The 26,140-nt window shown below is 39.3% G+C and overlaps 1 long non-coding RNA gene across 1 annotated transcript in view; it reads right to left on the bottom strand.

Moving 5' to 3' along the window:
• Window positions 1–20,853, bottom strand: part of LOC309960172 — a 217,936-nt gene extending 197,083 nt beyond the window's left edge. Inside the window, exons 1-2 of the long non-coding RNA XR_014326124.1 lie at window positions 20,704–20,853; window positions 9,215–9,330 (exon numbers count right to left, since the gene is read on the bottom strand). This is a non-coding gene — a long non-coding RNA (uncharacterized lncRNA). The remainder of the gene's footprint in view (window positions 1–9,214; window positions 9,331–20,703) is intronic.
• Window positions 20,854–26,140: the final 5,287 nt, after the last annotated feature.

Below are 26,140 nucleotides of genomic sequence, written 5' to 3'. Positions count from 1 at the left end.
GATTCAGCGAAAAGAAAGTCTTCAGGCAGATATGTTCCTAAGCATGCCACATTACAGACAAATAAAATACCAAACCCTTTGTAAGGCATGATGTGCCTCACCCATTCCTGGGATCAATCAGCCACTTGGACCTGGTGGAGAACATTCAAAAGATGAATATGGTGTCTGTGCACTGAAACCATCCAAGAACAACTAGCATCTGCAAAGAATGCTTTGCAAAGTGAAAAATGGCCACATGGTTTCTTTTGTTGTTGTTGTTGTTGTTGTTGTTGTTATTCTGCCAAGTGAAAAGCAAATTATGCTTTAAATATTTCACGAAAGAAAAACCTCCCTTTAATAACATGTCTTAGTCACTTCCACCAAAATGTCATCCTGTCAGACTGGGTGCTATCCAGGACATATCGACAGTCTCTTTTATCAGTGTTATTCCTACTTTGAACACATTCCTTTAACTTAAGTCAGTAAGACTGGTTTGTATTAAAATATTGGAAAGGTTTTGGGTTTCAGACTGATAGTAAATCCATAAAAAAGCAAATGGTTTTTCCATTTCCGGGAAATCTAGTTAAGTGTTGTGAAAACAAATGGGCTCTAGTGTGATAAATAATGGAATAATATTGAAGAATCAATATTGAGTGTCTGTCGTTCAGTAAGCTCTTTGAACTCAGAATAATGTGAAAAAGATGCCTTCCCAAGCTAGGGGATCTGGAAACAAGGAGATAAGAATGACAAATGCTCCCTGAAAGCTACTCCAGATCCTCCATGCTATAGAAACCTCAATCAAATTAAGGGACGACCTCCTCTACAGGTTCAGCTAATATAGCTCTCATGCCAGGTGGTAAATTTCATATCTGAGGGGTTTTATCTCTCCTATAGTCTCTACCTCAGGTGAGGTATCCTCAGGTGAGAAAAAAAATTTGCCTATGGCTTTTGTCTCCCTCTCAGCCCCTCCCCCTCTATCACCACCCCACACTCAATGTGACTTGGTAATGGTAGACCCCAAGATGGCAGTCAGAGTTTATATCTGTTTTCAGTGCCTATCCTGACAAAATATTTGTGAGGTTCAGTGGTGCTTCCATGGGATCTCTTCAGGGGTGAGGGTACATGTGGTGTTGTAGTGACCCATAATCTACATTGCTGCCTTTCCTACCAACCCACATACAATCTTAACAAAAATAAGATATTTGCTATACAAACACAGCTTCGAGGCAAGTTCTGTTCCAATCAGATTGCTGCTTATAAACTCATTCTGTAACTGAACATCAAAGCCCATGGTTGGGATTTATACTTTTACAGAAAATAATATAACTGTGACTAATGTCACACAATTTACAAGCTATTGCATGTACTATCATATTTCATGGTTTATCATATTTCTGACACCCTCCCCCAAACACACACAGTTACAGAGCCCGGAAGGAGGCATCATGCACTTTCTCTGTACTGACCTGATCAGTAATTCTGCCCACCCTCTTATCTTCTTTCTGGTCAATCTAACTGGGATTGTACTTAAAAAGAAATAAGACTACCTACTATTCTGCCTTCCTAACTCCACAGGGAGCTTGATGCCAAAAGCTTGGCCTCTGCACCAGTGCCGAATCAAATCTCGGGGACAGAGTTTTGGGTGAAGTAGAAAAGAATAGCTTTACTGCTTTGCCAGGCAAAGGGGGCCCCAGAGGGCTCCTGCCCTCGAAAACTATGTGTCCCAACCTGGGAAGATTTGATGAAGAGTTTTATAGCAATAGTTCAAGGGTGGGGTTGCTGACAGGACTAGGGTGTGTGCAGGGCCTGTGATGCCTTAATCTTGTCTCAGGTGGTCTCATCTCCTAATCTGGATGAGCTGCTCTGGTCCCTTTAATCGCCTCAGGTGGTTTCTTGGCTGCTCCTCCCTTGATTAGCAACTGTTCAAATCTGTCCTTTGGAACTCAGGGAAGGTCATGGAGGCTGGAGTCTTGCCTACAACAAATGGGGGGACAAAAAAGGCATGCCCAAGAGCCCCACAGGGTCCTTCTCAGTTTCAAGTTCACTCTCAGTAAATTTGAACCACTGGTCCAGCTTTTCACTTGAAGAAGAGAGTTAATTGTTGGTAACTTTTGTACAAAAATGATGAGTTTTACAATTTTCCATAAAGATATACAAACATTAACCCTCTCCCTGGACATAAGTAAGGCACTATCTTACTAACTTACTCAGGTGTCTATGGTTCTTAATAAACTGCAGCACTGATGTATTAAATCTGCTTTGCTTTAAATGGCAAATAGAGATCTTATGAATGTGGGTCTCCCCAGCTGGCCTTTCCTCTTCAACAGCATTCCAGTCACCAGCATCCTGTCTAGTACTTTCTCATAACGCCACTTGGCTCAGCTGTGTCTGTGTGACTCTGTTTGTATTTCTGCTTAAATGTGTACAGTGGAAGGTCATGGAAGCTATCAAAGGACTCTGATCTAGTACACTGAGAACATCATTGCAATTAAAGATACAGAAAAAAAACTATATTGAAACATTAAATTACTTCAAAGAGCCTTTATTCTTAGTTCTCTGGCCTTCAGAACTAATACAGCATAAGCAATAACTGCTGAGTTAAATATGTAAAAAGTCTCATTTAAGGGTAGAACAGCAAGCTAAAAAATAGTAAGCAACTTTCAATACATTGTGAATTTGCTACTAGAGGGATGAACTGTTATGCCAGTTTCAATTTTTCTCCCTCTGAGATGACTTATAAGCAACTGCCCACAACCAAGTTATTCTTAAGTACGCAGTCTGTCTAACATGACAGTTTTAACACCTTATTGCATTTATTTTCTTTGCAAGTCTGTATATCCTCCAACCCACCCACCATTAAGAGAGCTGGTATTGTATATTGTATATTGTGTTGTATTCTCTGAAATCCCAACACCTAGCATTATGCCTATACAGTGCCTGTAGTTGATAAATGCTGTTGACAAGATTAAGCAAATGACTATGAAAGCTCTTCTAAATGAAAAATCAAAAGTTTATAAAAATGGGCAAAAGATATAATTGATACATACATATATGTATATATCCACTAAACAAACTGAAAGATTTTCATCCACATTATATATCAGGGAAATGCACACCAAAACAACAATGAAACATTTTTCATCCATCAGATGACATTATTAATTTTATTTATTTTATTTTTTTAGAGCTTTTTAAAAAACAACTTTATTGAGATATAATCCACATTACCATACATCTACTTAAAGTGTCCAATTCCATAGCTTTTAGTATAGAGATGTTCAACCATCACCACTATCAACTTTAGAATATTTAGAACATTTTCATCACACCACCCTCCGAACCCTGCTCATTGGACGTCACTCTTCTTTACGACATTATTTATTTTAAATAATTTAAAAATTATGTCTTGACAAGTGGAGACAAGCACACTCAAATAGTGTGCTTGATTAAATTTGACAATATCTATCAAAATGTAGAATGTGCTAACTCTGATGTAGCAATTCCACTTTGAAAAACCCACACAGAAGACTCAATATGTGCACAAAAGTAGGAGGTTCAACAAAGCATAGTTTGTAATTGAAAAAAAATGGAGAAGCTATATTTCCATTAATAGAGGAATGGTAAATTAATGATAGTATTGATACATCCATATTATGAAGCACTGTGACATCAAGAAGAATAAGGTAAACTTATGTCTTTCATGTTGAAAGACTTCTGAGTCTCATTAAGAAGAGCGTAGTTACAGAACAAAAAGAAAAACACTGGAGGAGCAGAATGTGCCACCCCAAAATATGCCTCTATGGCATAAGGATTTTTTTGAACTGGTTACTTTTCTAAAAATCAGCAGACATGGGAGAAGCTCTGAAAACCAAGTAGAAGTTACCCTTTGGTTAGAGACATTTACATTTTTTTTTTTTACTGGAGTAAAATTGCTTTACAATGTTGTGCTAGTTTCTGCTGTACAATGAAGTGAATCAGCTATATGTATACCCTATATCCCTTCTCTCTTGGACCTCCCTCCCACCACCCCCTATCCCACCCATCTAGGTCATCACAGAGCACCGAGCTAAGCTCCCTGTGCAATACATCAGGTTCCCACTAGCTATATATTGTACACATAGTAGTGTATTTATGTCAAACCTAATCTCCCAATTCATCCCACCCTCCCCTTCCCCACCCCCATGTCCACATGTCTGTTCTCTATGTCTGTGTCTCTATTCTTGACCTACAAATAGGTTCATCTGTATCATTTTTCTAGATTCCACATATATGTGTTAATATACAATATTTGTTTTTCTCTTTCTGGCTTACTTCACTCTGTATGACAGACTCTAGGTCCATCCACATCTCTACAAATGACCCAATTTCATTCTTTTTTATGGCTGAGTAATATTCCATTGTATATATTTTACACATCTTCTTTATCCATTCATCTGTCGATGGGCATTTAGGTTGTTTCCATATCCTGGCTATTGTAAATAGTGCTGCAATGAACATTGGGGTACATGTGTCCTTTTGAATTATGGTTTTCTCAGGGTATATCAAACTACCAATGACATTTACATTTATAAAAGATATCTCCATTTGTTAAGGGTGTTGTCCTCTCTGTACCAGGAAGTGGAGGTTGAATCTAAATCTCTAGACAACCATACTCTTGTTTTTACTGTGATTTTCCTGGTAACCTCCCCTAACTGGCCTCCCCCACTGCCTCCACCCCACATCTTTCTTTCTTTTGTCTTTAGGTGGAGATAGTATTTAAGGTGGTGGCTTGGGCCATTTCAGTGAGTTACTCAGTCTTCCTGGATGTCTCCCATGTACACAGGAGGTATACACATTATTAAACTTCTATTTGTTTTTCTCTTATTAGTCTATCATTTTATTCTAGGAGGGTCTCAGCCAAAAACCTAGAAGAGTAGAGGGGAAATTATTTTTCCTCCCCTACAACATGATTTCATTTTGGTCTTTTTTCTTTTTACTTTTGGGTCTTTGGTGTTTTTTGTTTTGTTTTGCTCTGTTTTGTTTGTACGTCCACATGTATGTGTGAAGTAGACTTTATTGAAGAGTGCTTTGGGTTGGGCACAGAGAAAGCGGGCACTATAGCACATCAATTTGGGGCTAACTATGTTATTCTTCTTCCCCTTAACAGTCCTACTAGGGTGTTTTTACTGACTGCTTTGCCTCACATGGTGGCCCCCACCATGTGGCCCTTATGCCTTCTCAGTGGTTTTTCTCTTCCTTTTTTTTTTTTTAATGTGAGTACATGTACATATACAGCTATGAAATGCATAGAGGGGGTAGTAGAGAAAATGTACATCTGATTTGATAATGGTTTCCACTGGGAGGGGAATGGAAATGATGGCAGAAAGAGTTTTTCATCTTTTATTCTTCAATTTTTCAAACATCTGTAAGGTTTGGAATCTAAAACAAGACTGTATCAATGTATTACTTGAGTAATAAAAGAAAATACAAAAGAGGGAGCAAGACACATTATGAGTGATTTTTTTTAAACTTTCTCTTATACATAATCCTGAATTGTTCAAATTCTTTTTAAGGTACTGGAAAGACTCAGTTTCCCTAAATATGTCCTTCATATCAATTCCAGCACCAGAGATTTGTCATCCATTCAATGAATATTTTACAAGGGTATGCTATAAACTAAAGTCCATGCTAAAATTCTTTTCTTTCTGTCTTTCTTAGTTTCTTATTAAAATGCAAATATCTCCCTCTTCATTGCTAGGGCTGAGGTGTAAAATCTATTTCAACCAAAACCTTGGGAGATTCTGGTAGATAAGAAAAAACAAATGGGGCCTGTTTTTGTTCACTTATCCATTCATTCATTCATTCCACCTTTATTAACTGAGAATTCCCAGTCACTGTTACAAGCTGAAGATAGTATAACCTCACAGCCCTTTAATGTAAGAACAAGGCAGACAAAAATAAGCTAATTTACAGAAGGAAGAAAGAAAGGAAAGGAGGGAGGGAGAGAAGGAGGAAAGGTAGAAGGAAATAGATAATTACAAACTATGATAAGTGCCATGGAAAAAAAAATACAGAGAGCTACGAGTGCCTTTAAAATGTTCTTAAATCTCCGAGGGGAAGACTTCTCTAAAGGAAGTGACTAAATAGAGATCTAAAATTTGTACTGTGTTGTTGGGAAACTGGTGTTGGACTGGTGTTATTTAACTAACTTGTGCTAACTGCAATTCATACATATAGGGAACCATGCAAAGTGAGGACTACTTGTATATATGACCTCCCTCTACTCTCTTGGGAAATTGAGTCTTACTACCTTCATCCTCAGTGTACTGGGCTTTCACATTTTTGAAAAACAGCATTTCATAATGGATAGAAATATACAAGTGTGAGGACAGAAGCTGAGATTGACTGAAAGGTCTAGAGTTGGCAGAAGGAAAAGCAGAGGATGAAAGAGTAACTTGGAAGAAGGGAGAAAGACAAGCCTAGAGCTAGAAGACCAGTTAGGTAGCTGGTAGCCAAATAAAAGAAGGTGGTAGCTAGCAGTGGAGACATACAAAAGTAGAAAGACCTTGAGAGACATTTGGCAAGTAAAATGGAGGGGCTCTGATGAGGAATTATGTAGGAAAAGGGAGTATCAAGGATGAAGCCTAGGTTCCAAGGGTTGCATAGGCAAATAGACTTTTAGGGGTGACTTTGGGGGTGACTTTCCCTGAGCCAAGGAGCACAGGAAGAAGAGAATTGGGGGTGGATAATAGGCAGTGGAGTTCTTGAGGCCAACCTTCAACATGTCTAGATTCAATGGTCTTTAAAACAGCCAACAAGAAAATGCTGAGTAAGAGTTCAGAAGAACGGCCTAGGCTGGATATAAGCGTGGGAATAAGTGTGACATATAGAAGTGTAGGTGATGAAAGTGGGACAGACAGATGCTGAATAGAAACAGAAATGAGTGTTGGTCAATGGCGAAAATTACCCAGTTTGACGGTATCAGATCTGATAACCATAAAGTCCACTGAGATAAGGCCCAACTGCCCTCTAGTGGAATCCAAGCCATTTTAACAGCCGGCACAAAGAAATACATTGAGCTGATTTTCAAATGACTGCGAGCAGAAACACTGCAGGCTTCCTGTAGCGGACAGTGGACCCCAAGGCAAGCGACCTGCCTCCCTCCACAAGGCTCTGGATAAAATGAGCTTTCTCTCTTCTTAATGAAATCCAAAAAAATAAAGCTAATTAATAATTGTGTCTACAACCCTTTGAAAATACCAGTCTACAACCCTTTTTCCATAACTCAGATAACCAAAAGTTTCTAAAAAGCAAAAGTTTTTTTTTTTTCCTAAACTTCTTTGGTGACAAACCTAGTTTGATCTGAAAACTCATATGGTGGCAAAAATCTGACCTGAATTTCCATGAGGCTATTTCCGTTCTTGATTCGTCCCTCTTGGTATACATACCATGCATTTCACTGCAAAAACCTGGCTGACTGTGGATGCTGGTTCAGACCCGGATGACAGTGTTACATAACCTAGTAAATACACCTCATTGTCTTTCAAAAATCTAAAGTTTAAAGTCTAAAATCTCTAAAAAACTCAAATCTAAAATGTCCAAGTTTCAAGTGGTCCTGACGTTTTTAGCTAAAGGATCAGACAGATTACAAATGGCAAAAATGTCCTAACGTTTCAAATTTTAATAATAGGAGTGTTCAAAGAAGGAAGATTACCACTAAGTAATTTAAGCAAAGACATATGTAAGCTCTAGTTATGTAAGATTCAACATGAGAGCAACAAAGAACCTTAACAAAAGGCAAAAGCACACACTCAAGTTTCACTTTTCCAACAACAAGGTTAGCCATCAAATGAGCTGCCACTGTCCTGATAACGTGTGTATACATGTGTCTATGCATGTGTGGGTGTATCATGCCTATGAATCAAGAGACAGGCATAGACTGTAGATGCCTTCACCCTCCCCAAGCTGAAAGCCAAGACCAGGGATCTCCCTGCTTTGAAGTCTCTGGGCAATATACAGTGCAGTAGACTAAGAAATCCACTAAATCTACATACATCCTATATCTTCTTCTCATAAATCTTAAAAACTGAGATTCAAATAATCTAGATGAAGAGTCTATACAATGATTTTCCCTTTAAAAGTACGTAACAGGGCTTCCCTGGTGGCGCAGTGGTTGAGAGTCCGCCTGCCGATGCAGGGGACGCGGGTTTGTGCCCTGGTCCGGGAAGATCCCACATGCCGCGGAGCGGCTGGGCCCGTGAGCCATGGCCGCTAAGCCTGTGCATCCGGAGCCTGTGCTCCGCAACGGGAGTGACCACAGCAGTGAGAGGCCCGCGTACCACAAAAAAAAAAAAAAAAGTACATAACAAATAGTAATAATCACTTTCCACTAAAACCATGCCTAGGAAAAAAACACTGTGTACTCTGAAAGGCCGTAAGTACTGATATGGAAAAATCTATGATAATCTGATTCCTTGTGCTCCTCTGATAGTTCTATGGCCCAGGGCCAGAAACAAGTCAAGCCAGAAATATTGTCAAACATTTTTATTTTATCTTATGTTTAATAAAAACAGATTAAAGTACAACCTCCTCTCCCAGAAAGCAATATCTTAAATTCATTCAGAATTGGAGAATTTTATATGATGTTTATTCATTTATTCAACATATATTTATTGTGTGGTTACTAGGCACCAAGCCTTAACCTAGATATGGTGAACAAGGCAAAGTCCTGATTCAGGTGTGGGATGAAGAGGCCAGAGAGTATTATCCCCATTTTACAGATAACAGAAATAAGACTGAGAGAGTCTATGTGTCAACAATAAAAGTAATAAGAGCAGAACTTGCCTGCAGGCGCTCTGCCATAATCCACTGTCTACTAACTCATGACCCTCCACCTGCCCCACTGCCCTGCATACCGGAGGCCAAGGCAGACATCAGAGATAAAGGCTAGAGCAGTAGCAGAGGTGAGCACAGGGGGAAGTCACAGAGCCAGCCAGAACACACACATCTAAGCCCCAAAGTAAGCAGAACAACACAATGGCCCCAAAGAAGTCAAAGAGGAGGGTGATCCCAAAGCCAAACACACCAAAAATCCAAATCTATATTACATGTAAGTCTTTTCCTAGAATGGACAGAGTGGAAGAACTCATTTATGGCTAGTTTATTTATTATGATTTTCCTCCAGCGCTGCCTTAAGATGAACATTCAAGAAGAGTCTTCTACTAAAAAATAGGAAATAATCCCAAGAACAACATACCTTGATTTTAGAGGGCTTTTTTTCCTGCCACGGACCTCAGAGCACTTTGTGAGGGTACCAGGTTTCTAATCAGCAGTAGCTATATAGGAGGTGTTTCCACAGCCTCTTGGAATTTCCTAAAGAAAGAAATAGGCAAAGAAGGGGTCACCGAAGGCCACAGACACACTGCGTAAAGTCTGTATTCACACATATTTTATAGACAGGTATGGTAAAAGCTTGAGATGTTTCAGTTCTGTAAGCTTTTGGCTCCCGAAGGATTGAGACTGGCCAAAAATGCAAGTAAACAAAATACCAGTTGAAAACTCCTCTGCAAGAATGCTTTGGAATATCACACCTGGATTTTGGCTTCAAGCCACCACAAATAGAGTATGTGGGCTTGCTGGCGTTGGAACAAGAATATCCATGGGAGAAATCAGGGGAGTAGATGGCTTAGGGATCTGATAGTGGGAAATGTTTTGCCTCTTATCTTCTGGCTCAGATTCAGCCCAGGTGGAAAGTGACTAAAAATGGCTGCCTTATTGTGGCCTCTGGGCTTGGATGTTTCCACTTGGGTCCTGGTAAACAAGGATCCACCTCCCTCAAACAAAAGGCCAAAAAGAGAACCTTGGAGCAAATGTATAACAAATCTGCCAAGAACTCAATGGGCCATAAAGAAGGAAAAAATTAATAATAATAGTAATACTAATAAACAGGAGAAAAAAAATGGGGGAGAAAAACTCCTTCACCTTAATAGGTGGGTAGAAACTAACTGTTCCTGTGGTAAATCCATGTGGGGTCTTGAAGGAGGGCTCATGTAAAGAAGCAGTCAGGGGTTTCCCTGGTGGCGCAGTGGTTGAGAGTCCGCCTGCCGATGCAGGGGACGCGAGTTTGTGCCCCGGTCTGCGAGGATCCCACATGCCGCGGAGCGGCTGGGCCCATGGGCCATGGCCGCTGGGCCTGTGCGTCCGGAGCCTGTGCTCCGCAGTGAGAGAGGCCACAACAGTGAGAGGCCCGTGTACAGAAAAAAAAGCAGTCAGTTAAGGCATGAGGTCAGTTACTAGAATACAATGAGCAATGCCTCAGCCTCACGTAACTCTCAGGTGGAAGATGAGACAGCTAGATTTAACTGAACACCTAACTAATAAATGAATGTTTGAAGTCACTTCATTATCTTACCCATAAACTTGTCTTTCATTGCCAACTTCCTGAGCTACAACCATCCTCCTACATCAAGGTTTCTCAATCTCAACACTATTGCAACTTTGAGCTGGATAATTCTTTGTGGCTGTTCTACGCATTATTGAGAAGCACATCTGGCCTCTACTTACTACATAGCAGTAGAAGCCCCCACCTACCCCATAATTATAACAACCGCAAATGTCTCTAGACATTGCCATATGTCCCTAGGGGGCAAAACTGGCCTCAGTAAAGAACCACTACTGTCAGTTAAGGGGCCAAATGAGGTAATAAAAAGAGCATGATGAGCTCCGGAGCCAGCTCCAAAGTGTGGTCTGAATATCACTTCCTATCTGTGTGGCATCAGACAAGTTATTGACCACGCTGAGCCTCAGCACCCTTGCATGCACTGCTGCTACCCTGCTGGGGTACTGGAAAGATTAAATGAGATACAGCCTGGCACATGGTGGATATTCAATTTTCATTTTCTTCCCTCCTGCTCTCTAAGGCCCTCTAAAGGTATAGACACCTTCCATTATTATTTTAACCTCTCTCCCACTCCTATGCTCCAACGAAGTCCCTAATTGTTTCTCTGATCTGTCCATGTGGGAGCTGAAATCAGACTTGGGAATTATGCCTCAGCTTTGCACTTACTGGCTAGATGAACTTGGACAAGTTATTTAACCTCTTTTGGCTTCTCTTATATTAAATTGGTATCATCACCTTGGTATCTACAAAACTGCATGAGGTTCTTACTGCCCTGTTAAGAAGCCTGACCTGGCCCACTATCACTTTGTGAGCAAGGAAAACATGGATTGCAGGCTCCCTTTACTCAACCAAGTATATGTCTTATTAAACTGATTCTCAAACATGTATATGCATTAAGATATCTTGTGAAGATTTTCAAAACAAAACAGAGACTAAGGACACCACAGCAGTGGTGTCTTATTTAAAGGTCCAGTGTGGGATTCAGGCAGCTATTGCTTTTTATAAACTTTTCAGGTGATGTTGATAATGTGGCCAGGATTAAGACCACAGTCCTCCACTCAGACTCTCCAATCCAGTTAAGTGCACCTGCTCACCATCCTTAATTCATGACTAACTCCCTCCCACCTCCAAGCTTTGCACAATTACTGCCCCTACCCGAATTGTTTCCCCAACTTTTCTCCGCCAGTCCTTGGCTTTTCCTTCTTTCAAGACTAACTTCCTTAAGGAAGCCTTCCCACTATTCTCTAGTACTAGGACTTGTTCACTCATGAAAATTCTTAGTACATGCATGATATATGATGCTTAGGAAATGAAATTTATTTTCAAACAAAAATGAGCATTATACAGGGTTGTTTTATATAGTACTGTCCTTCAGAGGAGAAGTTCTGGAAGGACTTCTACAAAGAGCATCACTAATCAGAACATTAGTTTGAATTCTTACTTAATGGCTGTCAAAGACAGTTTATGAGCCATACAAGAAAGACCAAGTTGTTAGAGTTACAAAAAAACTCTACAGTTCATCTTCATCAACACACCCTACTCACCAGACTTGGCTTTAAATATCTTTTAGAGATTTCTAAATATTAAATTCCCCATGCAAAGGATGATTTATTATGCTGGGTAGTTATTTTTAAGTTGTACTACAAGATTTGAAGACAATTTTTTAAATGTTTTGAACAACAGCAGCATTGTTGGAATAAGAGTGTCGTCTTCCCAGTAGATTACTTGCGTAGAAACACTTTCATTTGAATAAATAAATTATGATATGTTTGCTTTGAAATAAGCTGTCACCATCAATCAAAACATCTTATTACTCCAAGTTTAATTACTATTACTGGCTTGAAAGCTGTTTAATTAGAATGGTAGTTCTCAAGGAGGGGACACTGGGCAATGTCTGAAACATTTTTGATTGTCACAACTGATGGGGGCATTCTACTGGTCAACAGTACCACACTTGAAAACACTGGATTAGATGTTTCTGTGGCTCTGCAGCACGTTTTTCTCCTATATTTTGATCTGCCTGGTCCCCCTTTAGAAGAAATTTCTTCCTCATCATACCTCACAGGGCAGAGTAAGTAGATGAAAGTAACAGGGAAAATACTATGTGACAGGCTAGCAATTTTTTTCTAGAAATTGGAAATCCCCATTAATCAGGAGTCATTATCCCAAGAAGAAGGTGTGACAGACAACAGCATAATGTGATTGCAGGTGTTGACTCTGGAGGTTAACCTGCCTGGGTACAAATCTCAGCTCTGTCATTTACTAATTATGTGACTTAGGAGAATTTATTTAACTTCCCTATGCCTAAATTTCCTAATCTGTAAAATGGGAATAACACTATTTCTTATCTCATTATTTTTATAAAAGTAAAATAAACTATAAAGTATTTAGTGCCTGGCAAGAAGTGATCAATAACAGTTAGTTATTATTGTTAGTTATCACTTTTACTGTTATCATCATCATTTTAAACATCATTGCAAAGATTAAAGCGCTAGACATTTGCATAGAGTGCAAACTCAAGTAAACTCAAATTCACGATTGGAACTGACAGGGCACAAGAGCAGTGGCCCTCAACCTTGGCCGGATATTAGGATCACCTAGGGAGCTTTTAATAAAACCTCAAAGCCCAGGCCACACTGCAGACCAATTCAATCAGAATTTCTGCTGATAGGACCCAGCTATCAGTATTTTCTTAGGCTATCCAAATGATCCCAATATGTAGTTAAGGTTGAGGACCACTGCATTGAAGTTATTAACAAAGTTCTATATCAGTGGGATGATAAAAAGAGGGCATATTAAGAAGAGAAGCAAAGGTATGTGAAAGAAGTAAGAGATGGTTAATAATTTTTGAGTTAATACATACATTAAGATTAATAGAGTTACAGAGGTAAACATATAGCAGTTCCTAACCTTTGAAGAATTTATAATCCCTTTACCAATAAAATATATAAGGGGCTATGGGAATGGGAGCAAAAAAGCCCTGAAATGTAGCTATATGGGAAGGTGACTGTGAAGCAATTTATACAGAGTTGAGAGAGAAAAGAAAAGCTGTGTAGAAAGTTGAGGAGGTAAGAACACCCAAGACAGTTTAAGACTGGAGACAATGTCACCCAGGATAGTGTAACAAGATTTTGAAAATTTAAAAGCAATCGTACTGATAGTTCAATAAGGAGTTCTGAATAACCAAGGAAAAGTTATTTGTTGTTGATATTTTTTAAAAAGTTAATTTCACAGAGATGAAGTACCTTAGTGCCTCATCCCAGAAAGTGCAGCAAACCAAACATACTATCTTAAAACTGGTCTACTTTGCTGGGCCCATGCTTCAAAATATTGTGCCAACAATATGCAGGATGACAACCCTCAAAGAAACTCACACCCACCAAGTTAAAAGCAGACCACTAAATGACCCACACACAATCAAGTGACTTCATTAATGAAAAGGAATGGACACTTTCTATTCTTACTGCAAGAGTCAGAAAATATATATATACACATATATATGTAATATTTTTTATATCCAGAAGACTAACATTCAGGACCAAATCAACTTTTACAAGCAATGACACCAAAAAACCCTATTAACAGAAACTTATATCCTATTGACCTGGTTGTCAGTCTCTGCAACACCAGAGGTTTGTGGGGTTTTTTCCTTTAATTTTGCCTTCCACTGCAACTTAAAATAAAAGCACGTGCAATCCTCATTTGTAAGTGCTAAAACAAGTGATTCTATATACTGGAAGAAGTTTTCAGTTTGTACATTTGCCTCTCCAAAGGCCTTTTAGACAGATCAAAACCGAACTGTGGGAGCAAAGCTACCCCCATTCACTGGAACCAAGCACAAACCTTGATATCTTGTTTTGTTTTTCTATGTGCATCCTATTATGGACCTATGCAACAATGCAAGACCACCACGCAGGGTGCAGAGGGACTTGAATCATAACAGCTGTGGTCTCAATGCAGGAACCGCAGCACACTGAAATTCTCCATAGCTCTGGATCACAATTAGAGTAACACGTGTGCAAAACAGGTTTCTTCTGATCCCCTAGAAAGCCCTCTATCTTATGCAGGCCCAAACTGTGTTTGTTGTTCTTAAGCCAGTTCTCTGTCTCGGAATTTAGAAATCGTTCAACTGCTCATTTCATCGCTCTAAAGCAATCCAGAGTTCATGGGAGATATATCAATGAGTCAGTTCATTCCTGCCTCACCCAACCCTTCTCTATGTGATTCCCTGGGCAAGATCACTTTTACAAGGATGAAAAAGAATATCCTTTGTCTAGGATACATAAAGGCTTTTCATGAAGTCAAACCTTCCATAGTCTTGACGGCATGGAGGAAGACTGAGGGAAGGATGTGACTCCTCCATTCTGCAGGACCTACTCCACAAGTGAAAGAGGCACAACTGTATGCCCCCAAGGAAATGGCTACCAAAACTGAGGCAATCGCTTACACTAGAAATTTCCACAGTCGCTGCTTAAAAGGAGTCAGAAGAATGTCATTCTTGGACACTATTGAAAACGTGATTAAGACAACTCTATAGAGGTCCACAATAAGCAGGAAATGTCAGCATCAAATTTTCAGGCTCAATTATTTATCTCATAAATAAATTTTGAAGATGGATATGTCTTATGAAAGTTGAGAAATACAGTGTTTAGCAATTATGCAAACCCTGAAGACTTGGCTCCCTGAAATCATTTCTGTTGGTCTTGGAATGCTCTCTGGATCCAAGTAGCTGACAAAGTTTCTTATTATTATTATTAATAACACAAGGCTTTAAGAAAGGTATGAGCTCCTTAAGTGAGTAAAGAGACTCTGGCTTAATTCCATTTTTCCAGTCTTACTACTGACCAATGGTTGCTGATTTTCTAATTATACTTTGCTCTTATGTCTTTTCTAGCAATAATAATTCATTATTTAATTCAGGATGAATTCAAAGTCAAGATGCTGGGTTCCTTAGCTTTATGGCAATATTTGCACAAAGGAAAATCAGTTAAAATCTCAGTAGGTAATAACTGTAATAATTGTTCTCCTGGCATGTCTGGCCACTGGGAGTACACCTACAGAACAGCTCATTGCTGTTTCACATCCATCATAAAGTATCAGAGCTAAGCACGCATCCCATGTAAACTTTTAATGAGGTTTCTAGTACTCTCATGGCCTTCATTGTTCAATACAGCCGAACAGCCTAAAATGTGTGAAGCCCTGTTTAAAAAACAAAAAAAAAACACCCAGAAGCCCTAGGCTCTGCCCTCTAGGGGCTTACATCTTTAATCAGTAGACCACATTTGCACATGGCTAGTAAGAAATGTGTTTAAATGAAATGCTTGCTATGCACTCACCATTGTGCTAAGTACTGCGGAAGTTTTAGAAGCATAAAACATGCCTCATCATCAAAGAGGATGCAGTGGAGTTAAAGACAAGATAAATGCTAGAAAGGAGATCAGCAAGGACTGGAAAGATCAGAGAAAAGTTCAGGAGGACGTGTGCCTTTAGCTAGGACTTGAAGGATGGATAAGATTTGGGTGGAAGAAAGGCATTTAGGCAAGAGGCTAAGATAAACAAAGATGTGAAAGCAAGAGTATGGCAGTCACAGAGGATTCCCAAGGGGGTTCCCCCCCTCCCTTTTTCTTTTGGTCTTCTTAGATCCATCTGACAGGGACAAGGTTAAAATTATTTGAAAGAATTTTGCCTCATCTACATGGACTTCCTATGAAAACAGCGAGACAAGGACACCTTTGAATGAGGGAACTGTGATAACTCAGTGGAATGGAAGTGTCTGTGTCTGGGGAAAAAAAGCAGTCAGAAGGATAATTACAAAACAGTGTGTAAAGTGCTTCCATGGGAACATACAGTCCTGGGGCAGGAAGATTCCCAGGAAGACATGACTCCATTTATTTAGCTAGGTGACCACACACATACACACACACACACACACACACACACACACACATACATCACAAAACTGGTTAAACTTGGCTGCCAATTATACAGACTGTGAGAGTGCAGAACATTACAGGTAATGTCCAGTTTTCTCATCCTTCTCCCTGGCTTCATGCTCTCCAGTCCAAGTGCTCCCATAATTCCACACAGAGTCTCCTCATTGGCTGCCACCAAAAATCCACTCCTGCTCAAGCATTTCTTGAATTTATTACCTTGTTACACACTCACGAAGAGAGTTGCATTATAGAACATGTGACTTTCCGTCATTTGGGTGGATCCACCAGTACTAGTCTCTCCTTTCCTCCCCTCCAAGAAGTGAGAAAGTTCTTTGCTTATCTAGCTCAAAAGAGTTCCACACATATCGTTGGAATCTTGTTCTAAACCCCAAATTTCCTAAACAGGACGTTTGTCTAAGTGAATTCTAGTGAATGTAATTTTCTCCACCTTATTAAAATTCCCCCTAAGTGAAGGTGAAAAGGGGAACATTCGCAGTCTTTCAGTTTTTACCAAGTTCTCCCCCAAAGGAAAAGGTAAGGAGAAGACAAAGCATGATGACTACTTAGCACTCCGTTCCCCTTCACACCACACCTACTTCACCACACAGGCCTAACTTCCCCCATTCTTCTCCTCTGGCCTTAGAGAAATCCAGGCTCTAAAGGTCTTATTGGAATCCTCTTCCAGCTTTGCCTCTTTATTCATTTGAGGGGTCTTGCCAACTCAGCCCAAACAGACAAGGTCTTCTCTGGCAGGTCTAGCAGGTTCCAGCGGTCTCCAAGAAACCTGGAGAGAAGTCTGTGAATGTAGCACTATTGTCAATACAGTGAAAACAGCACTAGGCTTAAGGGAGCCCCAAGAAGGGGGTGAAACTCCTAATCTAAACCTTGTGCCACATTTTCTTCATACTCAGAGTCAGAGACCACCCTGGATATTATTAAGTGGACACCCTGCCCTCTGCTGCACCTCCCTCTAGAGCCTCATCCATGTACGAGAAAGGGTTAGGTGTTTATAGGAGCACCTTTGCTCATAGTGCTGTAGCAGTTCACCTCTTTGACTTCTTTCCCATTTCCTGACCTGAATTTCTGGAAAAGCAACGGTTTTTCCTGCTAGCAGGCATTTGCCACAAAATGTCTCTTCTCTCCATTAACAAAACGACACTGCATACCAGGAAGTCCTATGTATGTTTTATACCGACAGATGTTACCACCCATCTTGTTTGTGATTCAACACATACCTACCTTCTTTCTGAAATAGCCAATATTAAACAGTGTACTTTCCCCAAAGGCTGTACTGCCTATCTCAGAATGGTTTCCATAACTTTTCTTTAAATTTCAATGGAATTTCCAAATTCATCAAAATTTTTAGCTAATCCAACAAATCCCTAATCGCCCTGCACAGTGTACCGCCACAGTTTGGAAGTCATTACAAGGCTGTACTCCTGGTTCAGCTCTGCCCCTTAATTCAAACGACACTGGACAGGACCCCAAATGAAACACAGATGTCAAATAGGGAACCTGGAGATCTATTTAAACTTGGACAGACCCGAATACTATAGGACTGTGAAAAGCAGAATCCTCCCCATGATTCTTGTGAGTGCTCAGGACTGGCTTCCTTGAGCTTCTGCCTCTTTGCTCCCACACATCAAACCAGGCAGAAGGCCCAGTTTGTTTACCAGTTTCTACAAAAATCTACTTATAACCAAACATTTTTGAGTTTAGAATCTTTAGGAGGATTTGGGGAAGAACCACACCTCATCGTTCTCCATCTTTCTTTATTCTTCATCTCTCTCTCTCTCTCTCTCTCTGCAGAAACAATAGAAGAAAGGAAAAGAAACATGAAGGCAGAGAAAATGGGCCCCTTAAAGAGGAAACAAGGGCATATGGTAAATTAGTGGGGTAAAGCTGAGTCTCTCCAATAGAAGTATTTGGGGGAAGAGTCCTGGTCCTAATATTATTAGCTGGAACCAACAAAGGGAATTACATGACTGGTGATTGAACTTGAATCTATTAGGTTGAATCACTTGCTGTTGCTAATATTCAATTGTTTTTCTCCTATGGAAATAACAATGCCATATGATTCAACCAAACCTAAATAACCAGACAAATCAGCAGATGATTACTCAACCTGAGGAGAATGGTGGGAGATTAACTGTTTGTACATGAGTCATTTATTTCTTGCCTAGTAGTTTTAAGTTAATGAAAATACAAGCAGAGATTAAAATTACCACTAAAGCATGAAAAAATCAACTGTATTTATTTCTTTGCATCTTTAGTATTTGTATGCATATATTCAAATATATACTTTATATTAAATGTGTATGCATATTTTAATTATGAAATCAAATGTACTATCTGACAATCGCATTAATAATCAAGCAAGTGGCTATTAGGAGGGCCAGGTAAATTTCTGTAATTTGTATATATATCCCACAACATGTCCAAGTTCTATGGAGGACAGAGTGGAGAGATGTCACAATTGTCATTCAGCCAAGGCCAGGGAATAAAATAACAAATGAGTCCCATATCAGATCTTTTTCTTTGCCCTAAACTGAAAATAAGGTGATGGGAACTGCCAGAATTCAGCATTGGAAAACTGGTAGATGGAATCTGTGATCAACTGGAAACACAACTCTTATCAGAGGAAAATACTGCCCATGGAGGCACAGACATTGTTATTCTTCAACACAGCTCACGAATGGAATGGGATTCTGTGCTAGTGAGTATAAAGTATTATACTACCATAACTATATATATGGCTAGCTTGAGAATTTCTGTTTTGCAACTTCACTTGCTCCAAGAAATGACAAATTGAAGTTTAACGAATCCCATAATTTTTGGTCTTTGTTTATTTCTTCTTCAAAGAAAAAGAAAGAGCAGAAACTTCACAGTTGGGAATAGAAAATACCTTGTGGATATGGATTTTACTGCAAGCTATGCATCTGAGTTAAAGATGTTAATGCCAAATTCGCCCACCAAGATCAAAACTTCTACAAAACTCTTCCAGCTGCAGCATTTATGGCTCCAGGTTTTGTTTCAGAGAGTGAGGAATATGTTCCAGCATTATGACCTTATTTCTCTTTCTTGCCTGTTGTAAGTATAACCATAGTGTGCTCTTTTAATGCTATGGAAATGTTCAGTTGGCATTGTTTTTTCGACAACCATGGACACCTGCTTCCAAATTAATTTATAATCTACTTTGCACCTATGGCGGCAAGCCACATTCCAGTTTATTTTTTTAAGGATTTTGGTATAAAGCATGTAAGAAAGTTTATAATGTCTGCTCTTTCTCTTTTCTGCTCCTCATGACATAATGTTGGCTTTTACACTATTTTATGTCCAGTTTTTTAAGATGTTAATAATGTGTAAAGGTATGTGATATGTTGGAATATATGTAAAGTTTTTCAAATCTCAGTCTTTCAAATCATATCCCAACAGATACTGTACACAACACATACTTTTCTTGCATCTTGGTCCCAATTGCTCTTTTTATTTGGCCAGAATAAACCATGCAGTAAAGTATCTTTGGAGTTACTTTAATGAAGAAAGAAATCTCAGTGTGCCCTCAATTTCACTAACTTCAAATGTGATTGACTCACTTCTGTAAAAATATTTATTTCCCCTTAGATTTTACGGTAAGGAAAAGGGAAGATGTGTTTAATACATTCCAGATGATCCTATGGAAGAAGGATTATGAAAATCAATTTAACTACTGTTTCCTTGGCTTTGCTTTGTTGTGTTTAAAAATTACAGGAGCACAGAATTTAATAACTAAAACAACATTTAAGCTATTTTAAATATTATGCTAAGACTTGTATCGGGATTAACATTAGTATATGTTAATTTTTGAATATTTTTAAATACTTTATGAAAGTAAATATTCCTTTTTCACAATACAGAAAACAACAAAAAACCAAATCATTCTTTTTTTGCTGAACCAAGATGGCGGAGTAGAAGGACATGCTTTCACTCTCTCTTGTGAGAACACCAGAATCACAACTAGCTGCTGGACAATCAACAGGAAGACACTAGAACTCACCAAATAAGATACCCCACATCCAAAGACAAAGGAGAAGCCACAATGAGACGGTAGGGGGGGCGCAATCACAGCAAAATCAAATCCCATAACTGCTGGGTGGGTGACTCACAGACTGGAGAACACTTAGACCACAGAAGTCCACCCACTGGAGTGAAGGTTCTGAGTCCCACATCAGGCTTCCCAACCTGCAGGTCCAGCAACAGGAGGAGGAATTCCTAAAAAATCAGACTTTGAAGGCTAGTGGGATTTGATGGCAGGACATTGACAGGACTGGGTGGAACAGAGACTCCACTCTTGGAGGCCACGCACAGAGTGGTATGTGCATCAGGACACAGGGGAAGGAGCAGTGACCCCAGGGGAGACTGAACCAGACCTACCTGCTAGTATTGGAGGGTCTCCTACAGAGGCAGGGTTGGCTGTGGCTCACTGTGGGGACAAGAACACTGGCAGCAGAAGTTCTGGGAAGTACTCCTTGGCGTGAGGCCTCCCAGAGTCTCCCATTAGCCCCACCAAAGAGCCCAGGTAGGCTCTGGTGTTGGGGTGCCTCAGGCCAAACAACCAACAGGGAGGGAACCCAGGCCCACCAATCAGCAGTCAAGTGGATTAAAGTTTTACTGAGCTCCGCCCACCAGAGCAACAGTCAGCTCTACCCACCACCAGTCCCTCCCATCAGGAAACTTGCACAAGCCTCTTAGATAGCCTCATCCACCAGAGGGCAGACAGAAGAAGCAAGAAGAACTACAATCCTGCAGCCTGTGGAACAAAAACCACATTCACAAAAAGACAGACAAGATGAAAAGGCAGAGGGCTATGTACCAGATGAAGGAACAAGATAAAACCCCAGAAAAACAAATAAATGAAGTGGAGATAGGCAACCATCCAGAAAAAGAATTCAGAATAATGATAGTGAAGATGATCCAGGACCTCGGAAAAAGAATGGAGGCAAAGATCGAGAAGATGCAAGAAATGCTTAACAAAGACCTAGAAGAATTAAAGAACAAACAAACAGAGATGAACAATACAATAACTGAAATGAAAACTACACTAGAAGGGATCAATAGCAGCATAACTGAGGCAGAAGAACAGAGACGTGACCTGGAAGACAAAATGGTGGAATTCACTGCTGCGGAACAGAATAAAGAAAAAAGAATGAAAAGAAATGAAGACAGCCTAAAAGCCCACTGGGACAACATAAAACGCAACAACATTCGCATTATAGGGGTCGCAGAAGGAGAAGCGAGAGAGAAAGGACCAGAGAAAATATTTGAAGAGATTATAGTCAAAAACTTCCCTAACATGGAAAAGGAAATAGCCACCCAAGTCCAGGAAGTGCAGAGAGTCTCATACAGGATAAACCTAAGGAGAAACACACCAAGACACATAGTAATCAAACTGGCAAAAATTAAAGACAAAGAAATCTTATTGAAAGTAGCAAGGGAAAAATGACAAATAACATACAAGGGAACTCCCATAAGGTTAAAAGCTGATTTCTAGGCAGAAACTCTACAAGCCAGGAGGGTGTGGCATGATATACTTAAAGTGATAAAAGGGAAGAACCTACAACCAAGATTACTCTACCCAGCAAGGATCTCATTCAGATTCGATGGAGAAATCAAAAGCTTTACAGACAAGCAAAAGCTAAGAGAATTCAGCACCACCAAACCAGCTCTACAACAAATGCTAACGGAACTTCTCTAAGTGGGAAACACAAGAGAAGAAAAGGATCTACAAAAACAAACCCAAAACAATTAAGAAAATGGTCACAGGAACATACATGTCGATAATTACCTTAAACGTGAATGGATTAAATGCTCCAACCAAAAGACACAGGCTTGCTGAATGGATACAAAAACAAGACCCATATATATGCTGTCTACAAGAGACCCACTTCAGACCTAGGGCCACATACAGACTGAGAGTGAGGGGATGAAAAAGATATTCCATGCAAATGGAAATCAAAAGAAAGCTGGAGTAGCAATACTCATATCAGATAAAAAAGACTTTAAAATAAAGAATGTTACAAGAGACAAGGAAGGACACTACATAATGATCAAGGGATCAATCCAAGAAGATATAACAATTATAAATTTACATGCACCCAACATAGGAGCACCTCAATACATAAGGCAACTGCTAACAGCTGTAAAAGAGGAAATTGTTAGTAACACAGTAATAGTGGGGGACTTTAACACCTCACTTACACCAATGGACAGATCATCTAAAATGAAAATAAATAAGGAAACAGAAGGTTTAAGTGACACAATAGATCAGATAAATTTATTTGATATTTATAGGACATTCCATCCAAAAATAGCAGATTACACTTTCTTCTCAAGTGCACACAGAACATTCTCCAGGATATATCACATCCTGAGTAACAAATCAAGACTCAGTAAATTTAAGAAAATTGAAATCATATCAAGCATCTTTTCTGACCACAACGCTGTGAGATTAGAAATGAATTATAGGGGGAAAAATGTAAAAAACACAAACACATGGAGGCTAATCACTACATTACTACATAACCAACAGATCACTGAAGAAATCAAAGAGGAAATCAGGAAATACCTAGAGGGCTTCCCTGGTGGCGCAATGGTTGAGAGTCTGCCTGCCGATGCACGGGACACGGGTTCGTGCCCCGGTCCGGAAAGATCCCACATGCCACAGAGCGCCTGGGCCCATGAGCCATGGCCGCTGAGTCTGCGCGTCCGGAGCCTGTGCTCCACAATGGGAGAGGCCACAACAGTGAGAGTCCCGCGTACTGCAAAAAAAAAAAAAAAGTAATACCTAGAGACAAATGACAATGAAAACACAACAATCCAAAACCTATGGGATGCAGCAAAAGCAGTTCTAAGAGGGAAGCTTATAGCTATACAAGGCTACCTCAAGAAACAAGAAAAATATCAAATAAATAATCTAACCTTACACCTAAAGGAACTAGAGAAAGAAGAACAAACAAAACCCAAAGTTAGCAGAAGGAAAGAAATCATAAAGATCAGAGCAGAAATAAATGACATAGAAAAATGAAAACAATAGCAAAGATCAATAAAACTAAAAGCTGGTTCTTTGAGAAGATAAACAAAATTGATAAACCATTAGCCAGACTCATAAAGAAAAAGAGGAGAGGACTCAAATCAATAAAATTAGAAATGAAAAAAGCGAAGTTACAACAGACACTGCAGAAATGCAAAGCATCCTAAGAGACTACTACAAGGAACTCTAGACCAATAAAATGGACAACCTGGAAGAAATGGACAAATTCTTAGAAAGGTATAACCTTCCAAAACTGAACCAGGAAGAAAAAGAAAAAATGAACAGACCAATCACAAATAATGAAATTGAAACTGTGATTAAAAATCTTGCAACAAACAAAAGTCCAGGACCAGATGGCTTCACAGGTAAATTCTACCAAACATTTAGAGAAGAGCTAACACCCATCCTTCTCAAACTCTTCCCAAAAATTGTGGAGGAAGGAACACTCCCAAACTCATTCTACAAGGCCACCATCACCCTGATAGCAAAACCAGACAAAGATACTTCAAAAAAAGAAAATTACAGACCAATATCACTGATGAATATAGATGCAAAAATCCTCAACAAAATACTAGCAAACAGAATCCAACAACACATTAAAAGGATCATACACCACGATCAAGTGGGATTTATCCCAGGGATGCAAGGATTCTTCAATATACGCAAATCAATCAATGTGATAGACCATATTAACAAAATGAAGAATAAAAACCATATGATCATCTCAATAGATGCAGAAAAAGGTTTTGACAAAATTCAACACTCATTTATGATAAAAACTCTCCAGAAAGTGGGGATAGAGGGAACCTAACTCAACATAATAAAGGCCATATACGACAAACCCACAGCAAACATCATTCTCAATGGTGAAAAACTGAAACCATTTCCTCTAAGATCAGGAACAAGACAAGGATGTCCACTCTCGCCCCTATTATTCAACAGAGTTTTGGAAGTCCTAGCCTCGGCAATCAGAGAAGAAAAAGAAATAAAAGGAATACAAATTAGAAAAGAAGTAAAACTGTCACTGTTTGCAGATGACATACTATACATAGAGAATTCTAAAGATACCACCAGAAAACTAGTAGAGCTAATCAATGAATTAGGTAAAATTGCAGGATAAAAAATTAATGCACACAAATCTCTTGCATTCCTATACACTAATGATGAAATATCTGAAAGAGAAATTAAGGAAACACTCCCATTTACCACTGCAACAGAAAGAATAAAATACCTAGGAATAAACCTACCTAGGGAGACAAAAGACCTGTATGCAGAAAACTATAAGACACTGATCAAAGAAATTAAAGATGATACCAACAGATGGAGAGATATACCATGTTCTTGGATTGCAAGAATCAACATTGTGAAAATGACTATACTACCCAAAGCAATCTACAGATTCAGTGCAATCCCTATCCAAATACCGATGGCATTTCTTACAGAACTAGAACAAAAAATCCTAAAATTTGTATGGAGACACAAAACACCCCGAATAGCCAAAGTCTTGAGGGAAAAAAATGGAGTTGGAGAAATCTGATTCCCTGACTTCAGACTATACTACAAAGCTACAGTAATCAAGACAATATGGTACTGGCACAAAAGCAGAAACACAGATCAACAGAACAAGATAGAAAGCCCACAGATAAACCCACCCACCTATGGTCAACTAATCTATGACAAAGGAGGCAAGGATATACAATGGAGAAAAGACAGTCTCTTCAATAAGTGGTGCTGGGAAAACTGGACAGCTACACGTAAAAGAATGAAATTAGAACACTCCCTAACACCATACACAAAAATAAACTCAAAATGGATTAGAAACCTAAATGTAAGACTGGACACTATAAAAGTCTTAGAGGAAAACATAGGAAGAACACTCTTTGACATAAATCACAGCAAAATCTTTTTTGATCCACCTCCTAGAGTAATGGAAATTAAAACAAAAATAAACAAATGGGACCTAATGAAACTTAAAAGCTTTTGCACAGCAAAGGAAACCATAAACAAGATGAAAAGACAACCCTCTGAATGGGAGAAAATATTTGCAAACGAATCAACAGACAAAGGATTAATCTCCAAAATATATAAACAGCTCATGCACCTCAATATTAAAAAGAAAACCTAGTCCAAAAATGGGGAGAAGACCTAAATAGACATTTCTCTAAAGAAGACATACGGATGGCTAAGAAGCACATGAAAAACTGGTCAACATCACTAATTATTAGAGAAATGCAAATCAAAACTACAATGAGGTACCACCTCACACCAGTTAGAATAGGCATCATCAGAAAATCTAGAAACAATAAATGCTGGAGAGGGTGTGGTGAAAAGGTAACACTCTTGCACTGTTGGTGGGAAAGTAAACTGATACAGCCACTATGGAGAACAGTATGGAGGTTCCTTAAAAAACTAAAAATAGAATTACCATATTATCCAGCAATCCCACTACTGGGCATATACCCAGAGAAAACTACAATTCAAAAAGACACATGCACCCCAATGCTCATGGCAGCACTATTTACAATAGCCAGGTCATGGAAGCAACCTAAATGCCCATCGACAGATGAATGGATAAAGAAGATGTGTTACATATATACAATGGAATATTACTCAGCCACAAAAAGGAACAAAATTGGGTCATTTGTAGAGATGTGGATGGATCTATAGACTGTCATACAGAGTGAAGTAAGTCAGAAAGAGAAAAACAAGTATCATATATTAATGCATATATGTGGAACCTAGAAAAATGGTACAGATGAACTGGTTTGCAGGGCAGAAATT

This window comes from Leucopleurus acutus (genome assembly GCF_964270905.1).
Source record: "Leucopleurus acutus genome assembly, chromosome: 3".
NCBI lineage: Eukaryota > Metazoa > Chordata > Mammalia > Artiodactyla > Delphinidae > Leucopleurus > Leucopleurus acutus.
This window is presented reverse-complemented; position numbering and strand designations above follow the sequence as displayed.